At 39.6% G+C, this 24,014-nt stretch overlaps 1 protein-coding gene across 4 annotated transcripts in view; it reads left to right on the top strand.

Moving 5' to 3' along the window:
• ATG10 (autophagy related 10) overlaps positions 1–24,014 on the top strand; it is a 262,954-nt gene that overhangs the window by 151,719 nt on the left and 87,221 nt on the right. The window lies entirely within an intron of this gene.

Raw genomic sequence — 24,014 nt, forward strand, 5'->3', positions numbered from 1 at the left:
TTTGAACAAATGAGGAAACTGAACCTTAAGAGAGCTTGATTAACTTGTGATGTCACCCAGCTAATAAATGGTGCAGTCAAGTTCCAAGCCCAGGCAGGGTAACTTCACAAAGTCTGTGCTCTTAATTTGCTAGACTACACTATTTCACAGTTATTTCCTTATGATTACCAGTGCCTATCAAATGGGCTTCCTTGGTGGCTCAGATGGTAAATAATCTGCTTGCAATGTGGGAGACCTGGGTTCGATCTCTGGATCAGAAGGATCCCCTGGAGATTTAGTTTCAGTTCTATACTTCAGTCCTCTGCAATCTGACTTTAGACTTAACAATTCTGTCCTATTTCAGATCTCTTATATAATCTTTCACAACAAACAGGGTGACTTGCTAAACTGGCCATGAACTTCATTTTCTTACGCCTTAGATCTTGCCATGTTTTCTGGCTATAATAACCCATGCCTCATTTCTACCAGTGGGAATCATTCATTATTCATGCTAAATGACACCTTTTAAACTGAGACTTCCTGCATCCTTTTGGTGTTCAGTTAGGACTGAGGTGTTCGTCTGTAATCCCAGAAATGTTGTGTACTTCTCACACAGGCGTTGCAACAGTTTGCTGTGTGTTATAGTCCCTTGTGGAAGTGACTTGGGGGTTTATCATTCATGTTTTTATTTTTAAATTTAACTTAATTTATTGTTTTAGGTATACTCAGTGTTCAGGTAACATTTATTGAATGAATAAAATTTTGTGACTGTAGACTTCAATAATTTAGGATTATTGGCTTGGATTTCTGAAGTACATGAGCTTGAGAGGCCAAATGTGTTAATTTAATGAGATCACCTTTTTAAAAGGACTGAGACCTTCATCAATATTCATACTTTAAAATATTTGCCTTTGAGTTGGGTTTTGATTTTCATGGGGGCAGTTTTTGAAGGTTTAAAGTTCTAATATTTTAAATGGGGATTTTAAGACTAGTCGCCGTGCTGGGCCATGGTAAAGTGAGGGCTCCAAGCATCGCAGTGAATCAAAATACTCATATAGCTAATGCTAGGAACTATAGCAGCTGTTCCAAAATAAGCCCAGTTCACAGAGACTTAAGCTTATAAATATAACAATTGCAAAATTTCATTGTTAAAGAGATTTGGTCAAACATTAGACTGATGTGGTTAATCATTTAAGATGTTCCATAATAGAGGAATTTTAAGCCAAAATTTAATAAGTTAAATTTAATAATTTAATAACACCTATGTTCTGATGGTGAAAGGAGGCTATTCTTACACAGGGATGGGTTAGACAAAGATTCAGAAGTAAGATACACTGATGCGTCCAATGGTGGCTCTAGGACCACCAACCAATGGTGGTTGCAGAGGGGTGGTTTATTCCTTCTGGGTGTGTGTGCTGTGATCCCCTTTTGAATACTGATAACCATCTCTTATTGGATTATTCAGGCAGATCTTAAATATTTCAGCCATGTGCATAGTCTCTGTTTTCTTTCTGCCTCTCTTTCTCTTTCTATATGAAAGTTTTGAGGACTAGATTTTGGAAAAAATATAATTGGTGAATAGATGCATAAAGCTTGTTTGTGTTGTTTTGTTTAGTCTTACTCTAGTTTTCACTTTTAAATTTTATTAGTTTTTTATCATAATTTGTCTTCTCTCTTTTCTCTCTTCATCTCTCGCCTTTCCTCTTCGGATTCCTTTTCTCTCTTTTCGCCTTCACCCCATTTTCTTTTTCTCTAATTTTTTAACCTGGTTATTTCTTGGGAATTTATTTAGTGCCTTTTGTTCAAGGAGGTGAACACACATCTATCAATACTATTATTTTATGCTCAAGACAAATCTAATGTTAAACAAAAGTAGAAGGCACCAAAACCTACATTCCTAAAAACCAATATTCCTACAATTTTTGAGCTACAATGAATTTTATAATTCAGATTTGGGAGATTTTAGAAAACTAGCATAATTTTGTAAATGCAAATTCCTTATTATGTTACATTCCCAGTGGTGTCTAAATGAAGTCCATCTCCAATGGCAGATTCTCTGGCTGATCCAGGGGGAGGTGGTTGAGTGCTTTGGTCTGGAGAAGTCTTTTCTGGGCCTTCAGATTTCATCATGTTGGCTATAAGGCTGAGTTTGACCCTTTGTTATTTATTGTGTAAATGATTTTCTGTTCACTTTCTTGCAAGTGAATTGCTTGAGTTAAAAGTTGAGATTCGTGACACAAATTTAAATCCATGTTTTTTTTAAAGTGAAATTCATTTATCAAGGAACTGAAATCATTAATTATGTTGTGGCTCCTTATCTTTTTTATGATGTACGTATTGCTGTGGGTGTAGTGCTCTAAAACATCTGCTGAATAGTCCATTATAGTGGCTCAAAAATGCTTTTACATGAAGGCAATAAAGTAGCAGATGCTTCTCAATGAAAACTTCCCAATTCATTTAGGAAACAAGTCAGTTCTGGATTTGGATTTTCCTCCCAAGTGTGGCAACTGTGCAGGCAAATGTTTCTAAAGAGGTTAGAACTGACAAATCTAGTCCCTCTGTATAATTTTTTAGGGTGTTGCAAGTTAGTCTAAAGGCCTTATCTAATCGGACTTTAATAAAATTAGCATTTTCCTTACTATGCAAATAATTATCTACTATTATAAGTAACCAGGAAAATACATTAATTTAGTATTACCAGCTTAAGTTTCTTTTATTTTCTTCTTTGGAAACTTCTTTTGTATCTTGATTTATCATTAACATTCAGTTCAGTCGCTCAGTCATGTCCGACTCTTTCCATGAACCGCAGCACGCCCTCCCTGTCCATCACCAACTCCCGGAGTCCACCCAAACCCATGTCCATCGAGTCAGTGATGCCATCCAACCATCTCATCCTCTGTTGTCCCCTACTCCTCCTGCCCTCAATCTTTCCCAGCATCGGGGTCTTTTCAAATGAGTCAGCTCTTAACATCAGGTGGCCAAAGTATTGGAGTTTCAGCTTCAACATCAGTCCTTCTAATGAACACCCAGGACTGATCTCCTTTAGGATGGACTGGTTGTATCTCCTTGCAGTCCAAGGGACTCTCAAGAGTCTTCTCCAACACCACAGTTTAAAAGCATCAATCTTCTTCACAGTCCAACTCTCACATCCATACATGACCACTGGAAAAACCATAGCCTTGACTAGATGGACCTTTGTTGGCAAAGTAATGTCTCTGCTTTTGAATATGCTGTCTAGGTTGGTCATAACTTTCCTTCCAAGGAGTAAGCGTCTTTTAATTTCATGGTTGCAGTCACCATCTGCAGTGATTTTGGAGCCCAGAAAAATAAAGTCTGACACTGTTTCCACTGTTTCCCCATCTATTTGCCATGAAATGATGGGACTGGATGCCATAATCTCAGTTTTCTGAATGTTGAGCGTTAAGCCAACTTTTTCGCTCTCCTCTTTCACTTTCATCAAGAGGCTGTTTAGTTCCTCTTCACTTTCTGCCGTAAGGGTTGTGTCATCTGCATATCTGAGGTTACTGATATTTCTCCCAGCAATCTTGATTCCAGCTTGTGCTTCTGAGTGTTGAGTTTTAAGCAAACTTTTTCACTTTCCTCTTATCTGCATATCTTAATGATATTTCTCCCAGAAATCTTGATTCCAGCTTGTGCTTCTTCCAGCCCAACCTTTCTCATGATGTACTCTACATATAACTTAAATAAGCAAGGTGACAATATACAGCCTTGACATACTCCTTTCCCAATTTGGAACCAGACTGTTGTTTCATGTCCAGTTCTAACTGTTGCTTCTTGTGTACATATTTCTCAGCAGGCAGGTCAGGTGGTCTGGTATTCCCATCTCTTTAAGAGTTTTCCACAGTTTGTTGTGATCAACACAGTCAAAGGCTTTTGCATAGTCAATAAAGCAGAAGGCAATGGCACCCCACTCCAGTACTCTTGCCTGGAAAATCCCATGGATGGAGGAGCCTGGTAGGCTGCAGTCCATGGGATCGCTAAGAGTCAGACACAATTGAGCGACTTCACTTTCACTTTTCACTTTCCTGCATTGGAGAAGGAAATGGCAACCCACTCCAGTGTTCTTGCCTGGAGAATCCCAGGGACAAAGGAGCCTAGTAGGAGGCCGTCTATGGGGTCGCACAGAGTCGGACACGACTGAAGCGACTTAGCAACAGCAAAGCAGAAGTTTTTCTGGAACTCTCTTGCTTTTTTGATGATCCAACACATGTTGGCAATTTGATCTCTGGTTCTTCTGTCTTTTCTAAATCCAGCTTTAATATCTGGAATTTCACGGTTCATGTACTACTGAAGCCTGGCTTGGAGAGTTTTGAGCATTAGGTTGCCAGCATGGGAGATGAATGCAAATGTGCAGTAGTTTGAACATTCTTTGGCATTGCCTTTCTTTGGGATTGGAAAGAAAACTGACCTTTTCCAGTCCTGTGGCCACTGCTGAGTTTTCCAAATTTGCTGGCATATTGAGTGTAGCACTTTCACAGCATCATCTTTTAGGATTTGAAATAGCTCAACTGGCATTCCATCACCTCCACTAGCTTTGTTCGTAGTGAGGCTCCCTAAGTCCCACTTAACTTCACATTCCAGGATGTCGGGCTTTAGGTGAGTGATCACACCATCGTGATTATCTGGGTCATGAAGATTTTTTTTTTATTTTATATAGTTCTTCTGTGTATTCTTGCCACTTCTTAATATCTTCAGCTTCTGTTAGGTCCATAGCATTTCTGTCCTTTATTGAGCCTATCTTTGCATGAAATATTCCCTTGGTATCTCTAATTTTCTTGAAGAGATCTCTAGTCTTTCCCATTCTATTGTTTTCCTCTATTTCTTTGCATTGATCACTGAGGAAAGCTTCTTATCTCTCCTTGCTATTCTTTGGAACTCTGCATTCAAATGGGTATATCTTTCCTTTTCTCCTTTACCTTTCACTTCTTTTCTTTTCACAGCTATTTGTAAGGCGTCCTCAGTCATTTTGCCTTTTTACATTTCTTTTTCTTGGGGGTGGTCTTGATCCCTGCTTCCTGTTCAATGTCAGGAACCTCTGTCCATAGATCTTCTCCATCCATCGATCTTCAGGCACTGTGTCTATCAGATGTAATCCCTTGAATCTATTTGTCACTTCTGCTATGTAATCATAAGGGATTTGATTTAGGTCATAGCTGGATGGCATCACTGACTCGATGGACGTGAGTTTGAGTGAACTCCGGGAGTTGGTGATGGACAGGGAGGCCTGGCGTGCTGCAATTCATGGTGTCGCAAAGAGTCAGATATGACTGAGCAACTGAACTGAACTGAACTGAATGATCTAGTAGTTTTCCCTATTTTCTTCAATTTAAGTCTGAATTTGGCAATAAGGAGTTCATGATTGAGTCACAGTCAGCTCCCAGTCTTGTTTTTGCTGACTGTATAGAGCTTCTATTTTTGGCTGCAAAGAATATAATCAGTCTGATTTTGGTATTGACCATCTGGTGATGTCCATGTGTAGAGTCTTCTCTATGTGTAGCGTCTTCTCTATGTGTTGTTGGAGGAGGGTGTTTGCTATGACCAGTGCATTCTCTTGGCAAAACTCTGTTAGCCTTTGACCTGTTTTATTTTGTACTCCAAGGCCAAAATTGCCTGTTATCCATATTTCTTTTGACTTCCTACTTTTGCATTCCTGTCCCCTATAATGAAAAGGACACCTTTTTTGGGTGTTTGTTCTAGAAGGTCTTGTAGGTCTTCATAGAACCATTAAACTTCAGCTTCTTTGGCATTACCTGGTCAGGGCATAGACTTGGATTACTGTGATATTGAATGATTTGCCTTGGAAACAGAGATCATTCTGTCATTTCTGAGATTGCACTGAAGTATTGCCATTTTGAACTCTTTTGTTGACTATGATGGCTACTCCATTTCTTCTAAGGATTCTTGCCTACAGTAGTAGATATAATGGTCATCTGAGTTAAATTCACCCATTCCAGTTCATTTTAGTTCACTGATTCCTACAATGTTGATGTTCACTCTTGCCATCTCCTGTTTGAGCACTTGCAATTTGCCTTGATTCATGGATCTAACATTCCAGGTTCCTATTCAATATTGCTCTTTACATCATTGGACTTTATTTTCATCATCAATCACATCCACAACTGGGTGTTGTTTTTGCTTTGGCTCCGTCTCTTCATTCTTTCTGGAGTTATTTCTCCACTGATCTCCAGTAGCATATAGGGCACTTCCTGACCTGGACAGTTCATCTTTCAGTGTCCTATCTTTTTGCCTTTTCATGCTGCTCATGGGGTTCTCAAGGCAAGAATACTGAAGTGGGTTGCCCTTCCCTTCTCCAGTGGACCATGTTTTCTCAGAACTCTGCCATGACCCATCTGTCTTGGGTGGCCCTACATGCTATGGCTCATAGTTTCATTGAGTTAGACAAGGCTGTGATCCATGTGATGAGTTTTGGTTGGTTTTCTATGATTGTGGTTTTCATTCTGTCTGCCCTCTAAGAGATAAGGATAAGAGGCTTATGAAAGCTTCCTGATGGGAGAGACTGACTGAGGGTTAAACTGGGTCTTGTTCTGATGGGCCATGCTCAGTAAATCTTTAATCCAATCTTCTGTTGATGGGTTGGGCTCTGTTCCCTCCCTGTTGTTTGACCTGAGGCCAAACTATGGTGGAGGTAGTGAAGATAATGGTGACCTCCTTTAAAGGGCAGGCACTGCTACACTCAGTGCCCCTGACCCTGCAGCATGCCACCATCCACCCATGCTTAGTAACTGGGAAATGTGTGTCCAGCAGTTGAAAGTCAAACGCAGTTCCTTCCAGGAGCAATTTCTATCACCTCAGAGCTAGACTGTGAGGCTCTGGTGGTGTCCACATGCTGCTTTGAACCATCCTTGTCCTTGGCAGGGCTGGCCTCCTTAGGACAGTAGACAGTAATCCCCTGCTTATGTTCTGAAGGGTATGAGGGAAACCATGGCAGCTGCCCCTCTCCCCCACTGTCTTTTTCTTTGTTCCATCAACTGCATGGTCACTGAGTCATTAAGATTTTTCTGTTCAGGGAAACTTCTTTTCAAAGGCAAAGACTTTTGGTAAGATTAACATGTCCCAGACTGTAACATTTACTGTAGATGAGTTTATCAAGTCCCTTTCCTCTGAAAATCAGAAGGGCTGAATTTGTAAGCCTGTACTGAAAGAGGAAAACAAAGCTATGAAAAGCTTTGTATAGGAGATGCCAAGGATAAGTTTGTCTTCTTTATAATTTTTTACTAATGGTCTGGGTCACCAGCATAGTCTTTAAAGTAGATGCATACTTGCAGGGAGCTTGCAAAATAATCTATTGAGATATGGGAAAAGATAATAGAACTAATTTTACTTTGGTTTATTTTTTTAAATGAAGGTTTACCAATATTTATACATGGACTGCTCGGGCTCTTGTCCATGGGGTCACAAAGAGTCTGACACGACTGAATACACACACACACATGGACTCATGGTAGGTCTTCATGAAGTTCATTTGCCGGAAGACCAGGAGTCCTATGTTACTCAAGGCAGCCAAAAGGGAAGAGAGAGCTGGTTACTAGGAAGAGGCTAACAGTGGTGCTTCACTCCTTCAGGCTTGTGTTATGTATCACAGTTTACTGTGCCTTGGATTTACTGGGATGATCTCATCCAGTTTTAGTTAACACAACTCCTACTTGTCAGACTGGGGGCTTTAACCATCCCTGCAAAGGAACTCTAATAAACAACAGCAAAATGGCACTATGTAAAAATAACAATATACTCAGATCTTTCAAAAAATTGACTCTCCTAATTTGAAATTAAGATTAGTTGAAAGTGAAAGTGAAAGTCACTCAGTCATGTCCAGCTCTTTGAGACCGCATGGACTGTACAGAATTCTCTAGGCCAGAATACTGGAGTGGGTAGCCTTTCCCTTCTCTAGGGGATCTTTCCAACCCAGGGACTGAACCCAGGTCTCCCTCATTGCAGGCAGATTCTTTACCAGCTGAGCCACAAGGGAAGCCCTAAGATAACTTGAGATAGGGTTTATGATTACTTGAGATAGGATTTATGTTTACTTTTATTAATGACCCTCAAGTTGTGTGTATGTTGTCCTTAATGATCATATGATGCTCTCTGTGTTGATCAGCAACTCACTGAAAAGCAATCAGAACACGAAGACAAACCTGTTAGAACTAGAGAAAGGGACTGAAACGTGAGTGTCATGATTTACCAAGTGCAGTCAGTAATACACATCTTCCTTGTGGATCTGTGGATCCTTCTCAGCTATTGCAATCATTAAAATCACCTATCAAAAACATGGAGAAAACACATAAGCTGGATCTTTGAAATACCATGTTATAATTAAGATTCAATATAGAACAAACAAAAAAATCTGTAGCATATTTAGTTAAATTGCTGTCTTCAAAATATTACTGGGAGAAAAAATATCTGCAACATTAATAAATAAATAGGTTTTTCGGTAACACTTTATTTACTGTGTTGATTTACCCTTTTGTAACCCAGGGCTCTTTTTCTCTGTGCAGCTTAGAGCAAGGTTCTTGATGAAGAGGAAGGAAGTCACCTCTGGTTCTTCAGAGTCAGTTTTGAATTAAGGCTGTACCCCTGTGCTGGAGAGAGAGGCAGGACTACCAGGCAGGCAGCACCTAGGCATTCAGTGACCGGGAGTGTGGTCACTGAGGACTGGGATCAGGGCTGACTGCTCAGCAGCATGGGCTCTGGAGCCAGGAGCCCAGCGAAAGCCTGGCACCTCTGTGCTCATTTGCGTGTGGTTTACACGTGTGACCATTTAGGTGCTAACTTTTTCAATGAGTACTTTAAAATCAACATTTCTGCAACTTTATGCAGCCACAGCCACTGGCCCAGAAAGCTGAGGGCAAAATGGGCAAGCAAAGAGGAGATGCAGGCAGGGGGCCAGTGAAGGTCCTTTGGTGCTCAGAGCAAACAGCAGGGTGGGACACCTACTTCTCTTAGTACCCAGATCATCACCTAGCTAAAAGAATTCCTTGGAATATATTTTTCCTTCACCTTGTCTTATCCATTAAGGTTTTCAATTTTAATATCTCTTACAAGGTATATAGTATATTACATGAAATACATGTTCAAAATTGATCAGAAGGTAAATACAAACATATTAAAGATGAATGCTTAAATTTTTGATACCTGGAGTCAAAATCAAAAAGTTTATAGACCTTTAATTTATAGTACAGAAATGATAACAGATTTTATTCTCTTTGCATTTACTTATTTCATTTAACAAATATTGATTGAATGCCTATTGATTACTATTTGCCAGGTGCTGTTCAGGATGCTTGGGCATACCTGAGTAGATAAGATAGACAAAAGCCCTGTCCTCTCATGTCCTAACGGATTTATGTGTGTGCCGTAGCATAGCCTTTCCCTGACCCCAGATCAGATGAGCTCCAAGATACATTCTTATATTCTTCTAGCACTTGCAACACTATAATCAAGTACTTGTTTATGGAGTGATTCAGTTTCCCCTCCCCTCCCTTTAGTAAAAGCTCTTTGAGAGCAGAGACTCTGTCTGTTCTGTTCACCAACAACCCTCCAGTGATGGTACCGTGCCTAGCACTTAGTAGATATTCAGTAAAGTTTAGTGAATGAGTATTTACTTTGTCTGCACACATTGTGTACCTATGTGCACATGTATGTGAGTTTGTTCATGGCAAATAGATGGGCAAACAGTGGAAACAGTGGCTGACTTTATTTTTCTGGGCTCCAAAATCACTGCAGATGGTGACTGCAGCCATGAAATTAAAAGATGCTTACTCCTTGGAAGGAAAGTTATACCAACCTAGACAGTATATTAAAAAGCAGAGACATCACTTTGTCAACAAAGGTCTGTCTAGTCAAAGGTGTGGTTTTTCCAGTGGTCATGTATGGATGTGAGAGTTGGACTGTGAAGAAAGTGGAGCGCTGAAGAATTGATGCTTTTGAACTGTGGTATTGGAGAAGACTCTTGAGAGTCCCTTGGACTGCAAGGAGATGCAACCAGTCCATCCTAAAGGAGATCAGTCCTGGGTGTTCATTAGAAGGACTGATGTTGAAGCAGAAATTACAATACTTTGGCCACCTGATATGAAGTTCTGACTCATTTAAAAAGACCCTGATGCTGGGAAAGATTGAGGGCAGGAGGAGAAGGGGATGACAAAGGATGAGATGGTTGGATGGCGTCACCGACTCAATGGACATGGGTTTGGGTGGACTCCGGGAGTTGGTGATGGACAGGGAGGCCTGGCATGCTGCAGTTCATGGGGTCGCAAAGAGTCGGACATGACTGAGTGACTGAACTGAACTGAACTGAGAAGGAAAGGATGAGGTGTTCTCAAGCAGAAACTGTCGGTGAGTGCAGGACATGTAGTGACAGAACGAAGTGTGCAAGGAAACTTTTTAGTGTCTGCAAGAAGAGTTTGTTAGGAAGAAGCTTGGGTGATTAGAGATGTTCTAAAATCTGTCTGGGTGGATGATATGGTCATTGAACTAAAAATAAACCTTGGAGAATGAGGATTAGGATGTTAAAAGGGTCAGCCCTACATAAAACTGGTTTATACCTGAAAGAGCTGAAACAAAAAAGGTTAAAACCACACACACCAAATTTATAGATACGGTAAAATTATATCTACTCTGCTGCTGCTACTGCTAAGTCACATCTACTCTGCTAAGTTGTGTTAGTCGTGTCTGATTCTGTGCGACCCCATAGACGGCAGCCCACCAGGCTCCCCTGTCCCTGGGATTCTCCAGGCAAGAACACTGGAGTGGGTTGCCATTTCCTTCTCCAATGCATGAAAGTGAAAAGTGAAAGTGAAGTCGCTCAGTCGTGTCCAACTCCTAGCGACCCCATGGACTGCAGCGCACCAGGCTCCTCTGTCCATGGGATTTTCCAGGCAAGAGTACTGGAGTGGGGTGCCATTGCCTTCTCCCCACATCTACTCTAGGACTCTGCATTTTCTCTAGTAGCACTTACTGTGATGATAATTGTAGTGATTTGTGTGATTATTTGTTTATCATATCTCCTCCCTTTATGGCACAGTGTCTGCTGTTCTTTCCTCTGTTCCCAGATAGGACAGAGTCTAGAACAAGGATTGGCAAACTTGTGGCCAGTTTCCTATTTTTGTATAGCTCATGAGTTAATGGGTTTTGCATTTTTATATGGTTGAAAAAGAACAGTGTTTCATGACACACTAAAATTATATGAAATTTAAATTTTAGTGTCCATAAATAACATTTTTTTGGCACAAAGCCAAAGTCATTGATTTACATATTGTGTGGGTTGCTTTTGTGCTACAGTGGCATAGTTGAGTGGTTTTGACAGAGACACATGGTTCACAAAGCTTAAAATATTTACTACCTGGCCCTTTAAGAAAATGTTTGCTGACCCTTGATGTAGAATTTAGAAGATACCTCATAACATTTGATGAATGAGTGAATAAGGTAAATCATCACCTACTATGTGTCAGATAGTTTTATAGTTTGTCTTGTTTAATACACTTTAAATAAGAGGAAAGTGCCTTCGTTTAACAAATAAGTAAACTTAGGCTCAGGGGGATTAAGCGGTCTGCTCATCCAGAGAGCGCAGAGTCAAGAACTGAACCCAGATCTAACTCCAAATTCCATGCCCTTTTTTACATTTGACTATACTACACTTCTCTAATATGTAGGTGTTTTTAATCTGTGATTTGAATGTACCCATCCACCCCTGTAGAAAGATGAGGACTTTCGCTGTGTTCTCATTGTTGCTTAGATAGTACCTTTAAAGGCAGCCCCACCTCCCCGTGTCCCATCTTTGTCCTGGCACAAGCATAGGGTATGCACTCATGGAGTTCTTTAAAGGATTCTCCTAGTAAAAGAACCAACAAAGCAAACAAATAAAGCCTATTCACAGCCATACAATTCTGAGACAGTTTTGAGGAAGGAGAAGGAGCTCAGGCTCTCCTGAAGGTCCTGCAGAGGCATTCTCTGCTCATTCCCAGACACGGTTCTTCTTGTGCACATGCCAAGGCAGCCCCTTCTGAAATTACTAGTGCTTGCCTTTTGGTCTGTTTATCAAGACCTTCTCAGTTTCACTCTTTAGCAATGAAATTACCTCATTTCTGGATTTGAGTATGGTCATTTATGCATACGCTGAAGGAATTTGCAGTTTATTTATCAAGATATTTAAAAAATCTCACTTGTTTAAATTAGAGTAGTGCATTCTCTTACCTTAGAAAATGACTTCAGCCTCACTTTAGCCTATCAGATTCAATTATCATCATTCTTTGAAGGCTCGGAATTTATCATCCCCTCAGGAAACCTAATGGCAACCCACTCCAGTATTCTTGCCTGGAGAATCCCATGGACAAAGGAGCCTGGTGGGCTACAGTCCACAGGGTCGCAAAGAGTCAGACACGACTGAGCAACTTCACTCACTCAGGAAACCTAATGTAACATTTTAAGATAGAAAAAAATAGAAAAGCGGTAAGGTTCACCAAATGGATACACAGGTCCTTTAATAAGGTTCTGCTTACTACTTATAAAAATACAATAAAGGAAGTTAAGGAAGGCCTTAAGATGGACTTGGTCTATGGACTGTAGCTGGTTTTTGTAAATAAAATTTCACCAGAGTATGGTCACATCTGTTTGCCTGTTGCCAATGGCTGCTTTCATGCTAAAGTGGCAAAGACTTTATGGTCCACAAAGTCTAGAACACTGACTATATGTGCCTGTAAGAAAACTGCAGAGCTCTGGAAATAGGGATAGAAGAAAAATTAGAAGGGGACTTCCTTGGTGGTCCAGTGGCCTTCCCATGCAGGGGACATGGGTTCAATGCCTGGTTGGGAAACTAAGATCCCACATGCCCCACAGAGCAACTAAGCCCGTGTGCCACAACTAGAGAGCCCGCATGCTGCAACAACAAAAAGATTCCATATGCTGCAACAAAAGGGTCCATATGCCACAGCTAAGACTCAATGCAGCCAAATAAATAAATGTTACAAAAGAAAACTTAGAAGAACTAGGATCATTTAACTAGGATCAGATAAATCTGAAGACAGTAAATTGGTTCATATTTTTGAGAGGATATTACATAAAAGATGACCATTGTTTCTTTATTTTCTGAAAGGATAAACCCAGTAGAAACTGATTTATCCTGTAGCATAAGGGAGAATTTTGGAGTTCTGGAATTAAAATCTAGCATGGCTTATATGGCAAGACTTACACATTGGTGGTTACATGTGTGGTCAGACGTTTATTTTTTTTTTGGCACCTCAAATTTCACTATTAGGAATTCCTTTTGAGGACTTTCCTGGTGGTCCAGTGGCCGAGACTCCTCACTCCCAATGCAGGAGGTCCAGTTTCAATCCCTGGTCAGGGAACTAGATCCCATATGACACTACTAAGTTGGAATGCCACCACTAATGATTCCACATGCCAAAACTAAGACCTGGTACAGCCAAATAAATAAATTTAAAAAAAAATTCCTTTTGATTGGTGTTCAGATCAGATCAGTCGCTCAGTCATGTCCGACTCTTTGCAACCCCATGAATCGCAGGACGCCAGGCCTCCCTGTCCATCACCAACTCCCAGAGTTCACTGAGACTCACGTCCATCGAGTCAGTGATGCCATCCAGCCATCTCATCCTCTGTCGTCCCCTTCTCCTCTTGCCCCCAATCCCTCCCAGCATCAGAGTCGTTTCCAATGAGTCAACTCTTTGCATGAGGTGGCCAAAGTACTGGAGTTTCAGCTTTAGCATCATTCCTTCCAAAGAAATCCCAGGGCTGATCTCCTTTAGAATGGACTGGTTGGATCTCCTCGCAGTCCAAGGAACTCTCAAGAGTCTTCTCCAACACCACAGTTCAAAAGCATCAATTCTTCGGCGCTCAGCCTTCTTCACAGTCCAACTCTCACATCCACACATGACCACAGGAAAAACCATAGCCTTGACTAGACGAACCTTTGTTGGCAAAGTAATGTCTCTGCTTTTGAATATGCTATCTAGGTTGGTCACAACTTTCCTTTCAAGGAGTAAGTGTCTTTTAATTTCATGGCTGCAATCACCATCTGCAGTGATTTTGGAGCAAAATAAAGTAAAGTCTGACACTGTTTCCACTGTTTCCCCATCTACTTCCCATGAAGTGATGGGACCGGATGCCATGACCTTCGTTTTCTGAATGTTGAGCTTTAAGCCAACTTTTTCACTCTCCACTTTCACCTTCATCAAGAGGCTTTTTAATTCCTCTTCACTTTCTGCCATAAGGGCAGTGTTGATTGGTGTTATCAGTTACAAATCCACTGCTGAATGTAATAATTGATAAAGGAGTATCATACTAAACCATCAATGGCCATTGATACTCTAGCAAATCAATCCCATCCCAGTACTACTGAGTTAAAAAGCAGAAGTTTGGGAGTGGAGCCCAAGAGTACAAATTTTAACATCCCCTACCCTCCCACCCCCACCCCAAATCTCATCATCTTTGCAGAGTGAAGGAGCCCTGGGCTTGAAGCCTGGGGGCTTAGGTTTGTGCTCTGGCTAATTTCTTACTTGCTGAGTGACTTTGGACCTTCCTATAGAGCAGAGGAACAAGTGACATAATGTATACAAATGTTCTTAGAAAAACTGTGAACCATTGTAACTGAGGCTGGCATTTCTTAGGTAACATGCAAAGGGTAAGCCTGAATAAAAACACCTTCAGCTGACTCTGAAACTCAGAATACTAGGTAAAAAGTCTTTCTCTCTTCCTTTAACTAGTCATGATCCATAAGGAATTTTTGGTTTTCATATCCCTTAGTCTGCTAATTCTTTTGCATTTAACTGTTCAGAAATCTTAAAAAGTAGAGGAACCTGAGTTTTACTTTAAAAAGTCCTTCTGAGTCCTTATTTTCTCCTAGGAAAATAATGCATCTTATATATTGTTCTGATGTAAGGACAAATCATCATTGACATACATTAGGTGTCACTAAACATTATTACTGTTCCCTCCTGCCATGGAACCTGTGTTCTCTGGCCAGGAATCTCAGAGACAGCCTCTTCTGCAGTCCACCTTGCACTCAGCCTATTTGCTAGCTACCCAGCTCTGAGTTCAAGCTGTCTTCCTGTCTCCTGCACAGTCTTAAAGGAAGCAGGGCCCTCGAAGCACAACATAACCAGCTGTAAACATCCAGAAAACTGCCAGATGTGCTTTGGCGGATTTCTGTGTCCCCCACCTCCTGCCTTGCCCTTGAGCGTGCCAGGCTGTGTTGGATTTAATCCCACACAGGAGACAGATTCTTTCTCTCAGTGGGAACCCACATTGGCCATGTGGATGCTAATTCGATCCCTTCTGATGGAGCTGGGAGAGCAGAGAATGGCACCTCTTTTTTTCCCCATTTTTAAAAAATCAGGAGTAGTGATAATATTACTGGGAGAGGGGGCACCTCACTGAGATACTATCCTTGGGATCAGCTAGGCACCCCGCTTTGTTGTTTCAGTGTCACCCCGGATGCTGTTAGACACTTGTCTGCCTGGTGACGAACTCTCTCTTATGTACTGGATACAACATTTACAGTTGCTAAAAGAATGCCATTGCTTGCAGAGTTCTTGTGACAGTCAGCACTCAAAAGCCACAGAGATCATGAAAAAGTCATTCTAGGAGTACAAATTGTGAAAAAACCACCCCACTTTAAAATAATGAACATGTGAGACAAACAAAAAAAGTGGGGAGGGGGCTACTTGCTCAGAGTCCCACATAGGTTATTTTTATAGTAATTCATTTAAAATGTTTTAATAATTAAAACTCTTTCTTAAGGAATTTATTTTTCAATGATTGGTCCAAAGACTTTGCCAGTCTTTATCACTTCTAAAAATATTAAAAGGATGTTGGTTCAGGCAAATCAAGAGAAGTTTGTTACATAGTCCATCTTTCCATTGTGATTAAATGCTTCTATGTCCTCCTGTGGATGCAGCTAAAGACGGTCCTGAGCCAGTCCTGTGCCTTGGTCACTCTTTGGCTTCTTGGCTGTGATTCTGGCCCGTAACTGTTCGGTTTGAATTAAGATCCTGACTGGTGGAAGATAAACAAATAGAATCTCTTTTCCTCAAGGGACATTATGAATAAAGCTCATTACTTATGTTTGCTCAGTAATAGTAATAGAGATTTCTAGTGATAGAAAAAAAGTTTTTCTTTTTTCCCTTGCATTACTTTTCCCTGTAGGCTAAATAAAGATATGGATCTCATTTCCTAAGCCCAGTACTCTATTTGGGTTTGCTTTCAATAAAATATCTATGAAGTGTCTTCAGCATGATCACTATTTAATGAGATTTAGTTGTAAAGCTTAATTCATATCAGATTTTCTAAATGAGAGATCACTGTCAACTTATTGTTAATTGAATTCAATAAAATCAAGGTTTCTATAATTAATGTGAACCACTTAATCTTTTAGCTCCTTGAATGAATATGATTTTCTAAATACAGGTATCTTCTCATTTAATGAAATAGCAACATTGTGAGAAAAATAAATGTACATGTGACTCCTTTTTCTGTTAACTCTTAATATCAAATTAAATATACCCAAATCCTCTTTAAAACATAACAAAAGAAAAGTAAAAAATATTAGCAAACATACTCAAAATGTTAATAGTAATCCGATGGCATCACCGACTCAATGGACATGAGTTTGAGTAAACTCTGGGAGTTGGTGATAGACAGGGAGGCCTGGTGTGCTGCAGTCTATGGGGTCGCAAAGAGTCGGACACGACTGAGTGACTGAACTGAACTGAATCCAATGACATGTAGAACATCAGTCTAAATTGAATATATAACTGTTAAAAAGTGGCATTCTCCAGTACAAAGAGCAGTTATTTCAGGGTCAGTGGATATGGGTCATTGGCCTGCCTCTGCCTCTAATTATCTAGGGACATTGGGTAAACCACCAGTCTTTTGGAGCCTTCTTGTTTGGATCAGCAAGGTGAGTGTTGTGCCAGATGGAATGATTGAAGTTCCTTTAGCTATGATTCTGTACGCTGTGATTCTGTGTGTTCTCCGATTCTGTACACTGTAACATAGTAGCACAAACTATTGTTACCTTAAAACGTTTTTTTTGAGAATTAAAAATATTCAAAAAAATAGACTAAAAGGGTATAAATAATACCTGTGGACCCATCAATCAACCCCAATAATCATCACTCCATGATCAACCATGCCCCTTCCACATCTACGTCCTCTGACACGCCTCCTGTGTAATTGTAAGGCCAGTTCCAGACATCAGCCTCTCTTTATCAACATAATCCCTCTGCCATCTGTACTGTTAGCTCTGAGGCCTTAGATATTGTATTTTGTCTTTAACGAATCTCAAACTTTCTTGCTATTTTTTTCCTTTTTAGTTTTTCATTGAAATTGTAAGATACAGATTCATAGGCAGGAGTAAGAAATAATCAGAAAGTTCCCATGTACCCTTACCTAGTTTACCCCAGTGGCAACATCTCGCAAAATTGTAGTATAATATCACAATCAGGGTATCAGCATCAATACAATCCGTTGATTTATTCAGACTGTCCCATTTTACTTATGCTGATCTGTATGTGTGGGGGTGGGTGTGTATGGAGGTGTGGTGTGTGTGTTTGGTTGTATACAACTTTATCATGCATGTAGGTTCACCTATCCATCACCATAATCGATAGAGAACAAGTCCATCATCACAAGGTCGCCTCATGCTGCCCTTTAGTAAACATAGCCACCTCCTTCTGCCCACTCCCCTCAAGACTAATCTGTTCTTTGTTCATTTCTAAAATTTTGTCATTTCAAAAATGTTATATAAATGGAATCATACAGTCTGTAATCTTTTTGGATTGGCTTTTATCACTTCATAATTACTGAGAGATTCACTCAGGTGGTTGTGTGTATCAACAATTTGTTCTTTTCATTGCCGAGCAGTGTAGGATGATATGCCACAATTTGTTTAGCTACGACCTGCTGAGGGACATCTGAACTGTCTCAAGTTTTTGGCTATTCTGAATAGAACTACTATGAATATTCGTGTGCATGTTTTTCATTTCTCTGGGATGAATGCCCAAGAGTGTAATTGGTGGATTGTATGGTAATTAGACGTTTAGTTTTAGAAGAAACTGCCATATGGTTTTCCAGAGAGGCTGTACCATTTTATATACTCCAAGCAGCAATGTATGAATGATCTAGTTTCTCTGCATCTTCACCAACATTTAAAGATGTCACTGCTTGTTATTTTATCTATTTTGATAGGTGTATAGTGATATCTCACTGTAGTGTTAATTTGTATTTCCCTGATGGGTAATGATATTGAGCATCTTTTTTATGCCTGTTTGCCATTTGTGTATCAGCTTTGGTGATCTTCTGCATTTTTAGTCCTCCATTTACTTCTTTTCCAACTTTAGTGTCCAGGTAAGCTTGCTGGTGAATCACCTACGATATTTGTTATACTTATATAGGAGGGAACAGAGTTGCTACAGATGAAGAATTGCTTACCAGGGTTCTCATGTCTGTCTTAGAGTCTCTAGGAATACAAAGATGAATGAGACAAGAACCTTGGTCTTAAAGTTTTAAAACCGTCTGGCACTTTGCGAGAGGGAAACAGAAAATATGTAGAAGTCTGAGATTTCCAAATTGCATGATTTCATGAGATGATATTTGCGTGGGCATCATAAAGGTGACCACGAAGGGATGGAAAGATCCTAGCAGAAACAGGCCAAGAATTCAGTTTATTTCACATGAGTTAAGGATGCGAAAACGTCTTTGCCAATAGATGTGCCCAGAGCAAGGTGCTGGGTGACAGCAGCACTCCCAGTTGGAAGACAGGAATCCAGCCTTCAAGTCCCGCAGGCACTCAGCTGCCAGTGGGAATAGTGGCTGCAGTGAAACTTCTAATTGGCTCTTTAAGAAGCTTTTTCTACCCCCTCTCTCTTATTTCTCCAGCCTCCAAACTGTTCCAGAGAATCTGAATCTATGTCTAATTGATCACCAGCTGCAAGCACCTTGTGTCAACACCAACACATACCTGAGTGCTTAATTTGAGTTTGGGTAAAGGACAGTCCTGGAGAAGGCAATGGCAGCCCACTCCAGTACTCTTGCCTGGAAAATCCCATGGATGGAGGAGCCTGGTGGGCTGCAGTCCATGGGGTCTCGAAGAGTCGGACACGACTGAGCGACTTCACTTTCACTTTTCACTTTCATGCATTGGAGAAGGAAATGGCAACCCACTCCAGTGTTCTTGCCTGGAGAATCCCAGGGATGGGGGAGCCTGGTGGGCTGCCATCTATGGGGTTGCACAGAGTCGGACGACTGAAGCGACTTAGCAGCAAAGGACAATCCAGTAAACAAGACTGGGAGCTGACTGTGGCTCAGATCATGAACTCCTTCTTGCCAAATTCAAACTTAAATTGAAGAAAGTAGGGAAAATCAATAGATCATTCAGGTATGACCTAAATCAAATCCCTTATGATTATATAGTGCAAGTGAGAAATAGTTTCAAGGCATTAGATTTGATAGACAGAGTGCTTGAAGAACTATGGATAGAGGTTCATGACATTGTATAGGAGGCAGGGATCAAAACCATCCCCAAGAAAAAGAAATGTAAGAAGGCAAAGTGACTGTCTGAGGAGGCCTTACAAATAGTTGTGAAAAGAAAAGAAGTGAAAGGTAAAGGAGAAAAGGAAAGATATACCCATTTGAATGCAGAGTTCCAAAGAATAGCAAGGAAAGATAAGAAAGCCTTCCTCAGTGATCAATGCAAAGAAATAGAGGAAAACAATAGAATGGGAAAGACTAGAGACCTCTTCAAGAAAATCAGAGGTACCAAGGGAGCATTTCATGCAAAGATGGGCACAATAAAGATCACAAATGGTATGGACCTAACAGAAGCAGAATATATTAAGAAGAGGTGGCAAGAATACACAGAAGAACTGTACAAAAAAGATCTTCACAACCCAGATAACCACGATGGTGTGATCACTCACCTAGAGCCAGACATCTTGGAATGTGAAGTCAAGTGGGCCTTAGGAAGTATCACTACAAACAAAGCTAGTGGAGTTGATGGAATTCCAGTTGAGCTATTTCAAATCCTAAAAGATGATTCTGTGAAAGTGCTGCACTCAATATGCCAGCAAATTTGGAAAACTCAGCAGTGGCCACAGGACTCGAAAAGGTCAGTTTTTATTCCAATCCCAAAGAAAGGCAATGCCAAAGAATGCTCAAACTACCACACAATTGCACTCTTCTCTCACAGCTAGCAAAGTAATGCTCAAAATTCTCCAAGCCAGACTTCAACAGTTCATGAACCGTGAAGTTCCAGATGTTCAAGCTGGATTGAGAAAAGGCAGAGGAACCAGAGATCAAATTGCCAACATTGAATCATTCAAAAGGCAAGAAAGTTCCAGAAAAACACCTACTTCTGCTTTATTGACTATGCCAAAGCCTTTGACTGTGTCAATCACAACAAACTGTGGAACATTCTTAAAGAGATGGGAATACCAGAACACCTGACCCACCTATTGAGAAACCTGTATGCAGGTCAGGAAGCAACAGTTAGAACTGGACATGGAACAACAGACTGGTTCCAAATAGGAAAAGGAGTATGTCAAGGCTGTATATTGTCACCCTGCTTATTTAACTTATATGCAGAGTACATCATGAGAAATGCTGGGCTGGAAGAAGCACAAGCTGGAATCAAGATTGCCGGGAGAATTATCAATAACCTCACATTTACAGATGACACCACCTTTATGGCAGAAACCAAAGAAGAACTAAAGAGCCTCTTGATGAAAGTGAAAGACGAAAGTGAAAAAGTTTGTTTAAAACTCAACATTCAGAAAACTAAGATCATGGCATCTGGTCCCATCACTTCATGGCAAATAGATGGGGAAGCAATGGAAACAGTGACAGACTTTATCTTTTGGGCTCCCAAATCACTGCAGATAGTGACTGCAGCCGTGAAATTAAAAGACGCTTGCTCCTTGGAAGAAAAGTTATGACCAACCTAGACAGCATATTAAAAAGCAGAGACAGTACTTTGCCAACAAATATCCATCTAGTCAAAAGTATGGTTTTTCCAGTAGTCATGTATGGATGTGAGAGTTGGACTATAAAGAAAGCTGAGTACTGAAGAATTAATGCTTTTGAACTGTGGTGTTGGAGAAGACTCTTGAGAGTCCCTTGGAGTGCAAGGAGATCTAACCAGTTCATCCTAAAGGAGATCAGTCCTGGGTGTTCATTGGAAGGACTGATATTGAAGCTGAAACTCCAATACTTTGGCTACCTGATGCAAAGAACTGATTCATTTGAAAAGACCCTGATGCTGGGAAAAATTGAGGGCAGGAGGAAAAGGGGACAACAGAGGATGAGATGGTTGGATGGCATCACCAACTCGATGGAGATGAGTTTGAGTAAACTCCAGGAATTGGTGATGGACAGGGAGGCCTAGCGTGCTGCAGTCTGTGGGGTCGCAGAGTTGGACGTGACTGAATTGAACTGAACTGAACTGAAAGGACAGTCTTTCCAGGAATTTTATCCTCCCTAGCAAGACTGAGTCTCGGTCACTCTATATCTGCAGTTTTATGCAGAAGTCATTAATGACCCAACTCAGTATTTACTTACAAACTGGACAGGGATGGTCTAAGAAGAGAAATAGCTCAATAGAGAAGAATAGAGAATAAAGACACACACACACACACAAATCTAATTTATGATAAAAGTGTGTTAAAATCAATGGGAGGAAGATGGATTATTGGAAATCATCTGGGAAAAATTCTTCACAACATACACAAAAACAAAATTTGCATGGTTTAGTGATCTAAACATGTCAATTTAAAAACACGTGTATGTGAGAGAGAAAGACATAATGAGTGTGTAGAATAAACAAGTTAACATTTGTATAATTTTAAGGATGAGATGGGACATAGCACAAGTCCGTCTAATGAAGACAGATTACTTGAAAGCTGCAAATAGAAAATGTACAGCTTTGACTACATGAAAGTAAATTATAATACATACAAGGAACAAAGTTAAAAGAAAACTGAGTGAAAACGTTTTATACATATACATATCAGACATATATTTGCACACTTGTGTATTTCTGTAGTGCAGAGATGTATTTCCAGTAATAAGTTATTTCTAATATACAAAGTTTATATAACTCAGTAAGAACAATGGAAATCAAATATCTGAAAAATAGGAAAGGAATAAGAACAGGTACATCACAGAGGAATACAAATTACTCATAAATACATGAGTAGATGTTCACTTTCATTAGTAATCACGAAACTAGAAACTAAAACAAAAAACTGATATTTAAAAATTCATCAAATAAGCAAAAGCCAAAAACAAATAATCTTCAGGATTTATAGGAAATGGGAAAGGACATTCTTTTACATTTTAACTGGGAATATAGATTGATACATCCTTTTTCTGAGGACAAATTGACAGTGTCTTTTGAAATTTAAGATGCATGTACCCTCTCATACATTAATGTTACCTTTAGGAATCTGCACCATAGAAAAATAGAGGCATATAAAAATATATGTGCTAAGATATTCATTGCAGCATTAGTTGTAGTAGCATAAAATTATAATTGATCTAAAATTTCTAGCAGTATGGAAATGTTTAAAAAAACAAAAAACTATGGTCATATAATGCGATATAAAAGAAGCAGCAAAGTCTACAGCACTGACATGGCAGCATGTGGAGATATGTTCGTGAGTGAATAAAACAAATCAAGGAACATGTATATATATCATGATTTAATTGGGGATGCAAAGGAGGGGTATAGGTGGATGTAGTATGTGTATACGTGTTTGCACATCAAAAAATAAAAACAGTCTGGAAAAATACACAGTGACCTTTTGAAAATAATTACAAATCTGAGATACTAAAGTGCTGGGATGAGGGGAATTTCAATTTTTTGTTAATATACTTGTGCAATATTTGCAGTTATTTTTAACTACAATGATTTTATAATGTTAAGAAAGAATAAAAAAAGAAAGAAAAGAAATTATAAATGCTAAACAACTCAATCTTTGAGCAAAAAGAATGAATTTTGGCTGAAAGAATTGCTTTAAAGGAAGATATATTTATCTTTGCCTAATGAAATTTAAATAAACAGGAACAACTTCTTTCTTGCTACTGTATTAATTTTCTGTATCTGGAATATTTCAGTGGTTTCTTTTCAGTTATTTAATTCATTGTGTTTAATTGATAGTGTTTACTAGAGTTTAGTGAAAAACTATTTTGTAAATATCTTCAGTTGTGATTTATCTAGTGTAATATCTCCCCCAGTGAATTGACTGTGAGTAGGGAATTAGTAAAGCAGATAAGAGATCTGGAGAGTAGTCTGTGGCTTTACTTATCTCCACAGGAAACCTTATTTCATGTTGATAAAGTTTGAAATCTTTCCTGTTGCTCTTTTCAATTGTTCATTGTTGTTACCATTTTAATGAAAGGTAGAAATGAGTCAAACCAACCTGCTTCTTCTGTTCAACTAAAAATTAATGTCAAAGAAAATTCTTCAGCCCATTAAATAAGTGAATGTGGATGGAATCAGTTTCTGACTCAACATGTCCAATTAATTGCTTCCAAACGTTAAGATACATTCTCAACAAACCCTACACATAATAATAAAAAAAAAATCAACATGTAGAGAATGATTAGGTGAGAAGTGAACTAGCTAGAACCATCTTTGCTTACAAAACCCTGTTTATGTTGACATTGATATTTGCCATCTACTCTATTATAAATCAAGATTTATTGTAGAAATGTACCAAAGATGGCACAATAATAAAGAAAACAGATTCATTTCAGGTTTTGAAATGTACCTAACAAACTCAACCTCTTGCAAAATAACTTTTTTATTCAAAATGGAACTGGGAATTGTTCAGCACACAATGAATCATCTTTTGGCAAGTACAATAGACTCTTTAGGGACGTTTCACAGTCTCTTGCTCAATTGTTAGGATGTTTTTAGCTTTCACAGGTAGGGAAGAAGGTAGCTTGTATAGCCATCATCTTGTTGCTAAAATTGTACAGTAAAGATT

This window comes from Bos grunniens, chromosome 7 (genome assembly GCF_055505025.1).
Source record: "Bos grunniens cultivar Pamir isolate PY7600 chromosome 7, Bosgru_T2T1.0, whole genome shotgun sequence".
Classification (NCBI taxonomy): Eukaryota; Metazoa; Chordata; class Mammalia; order Artiodactyla; family Bovidae; genus Bos; species Bos grunniens.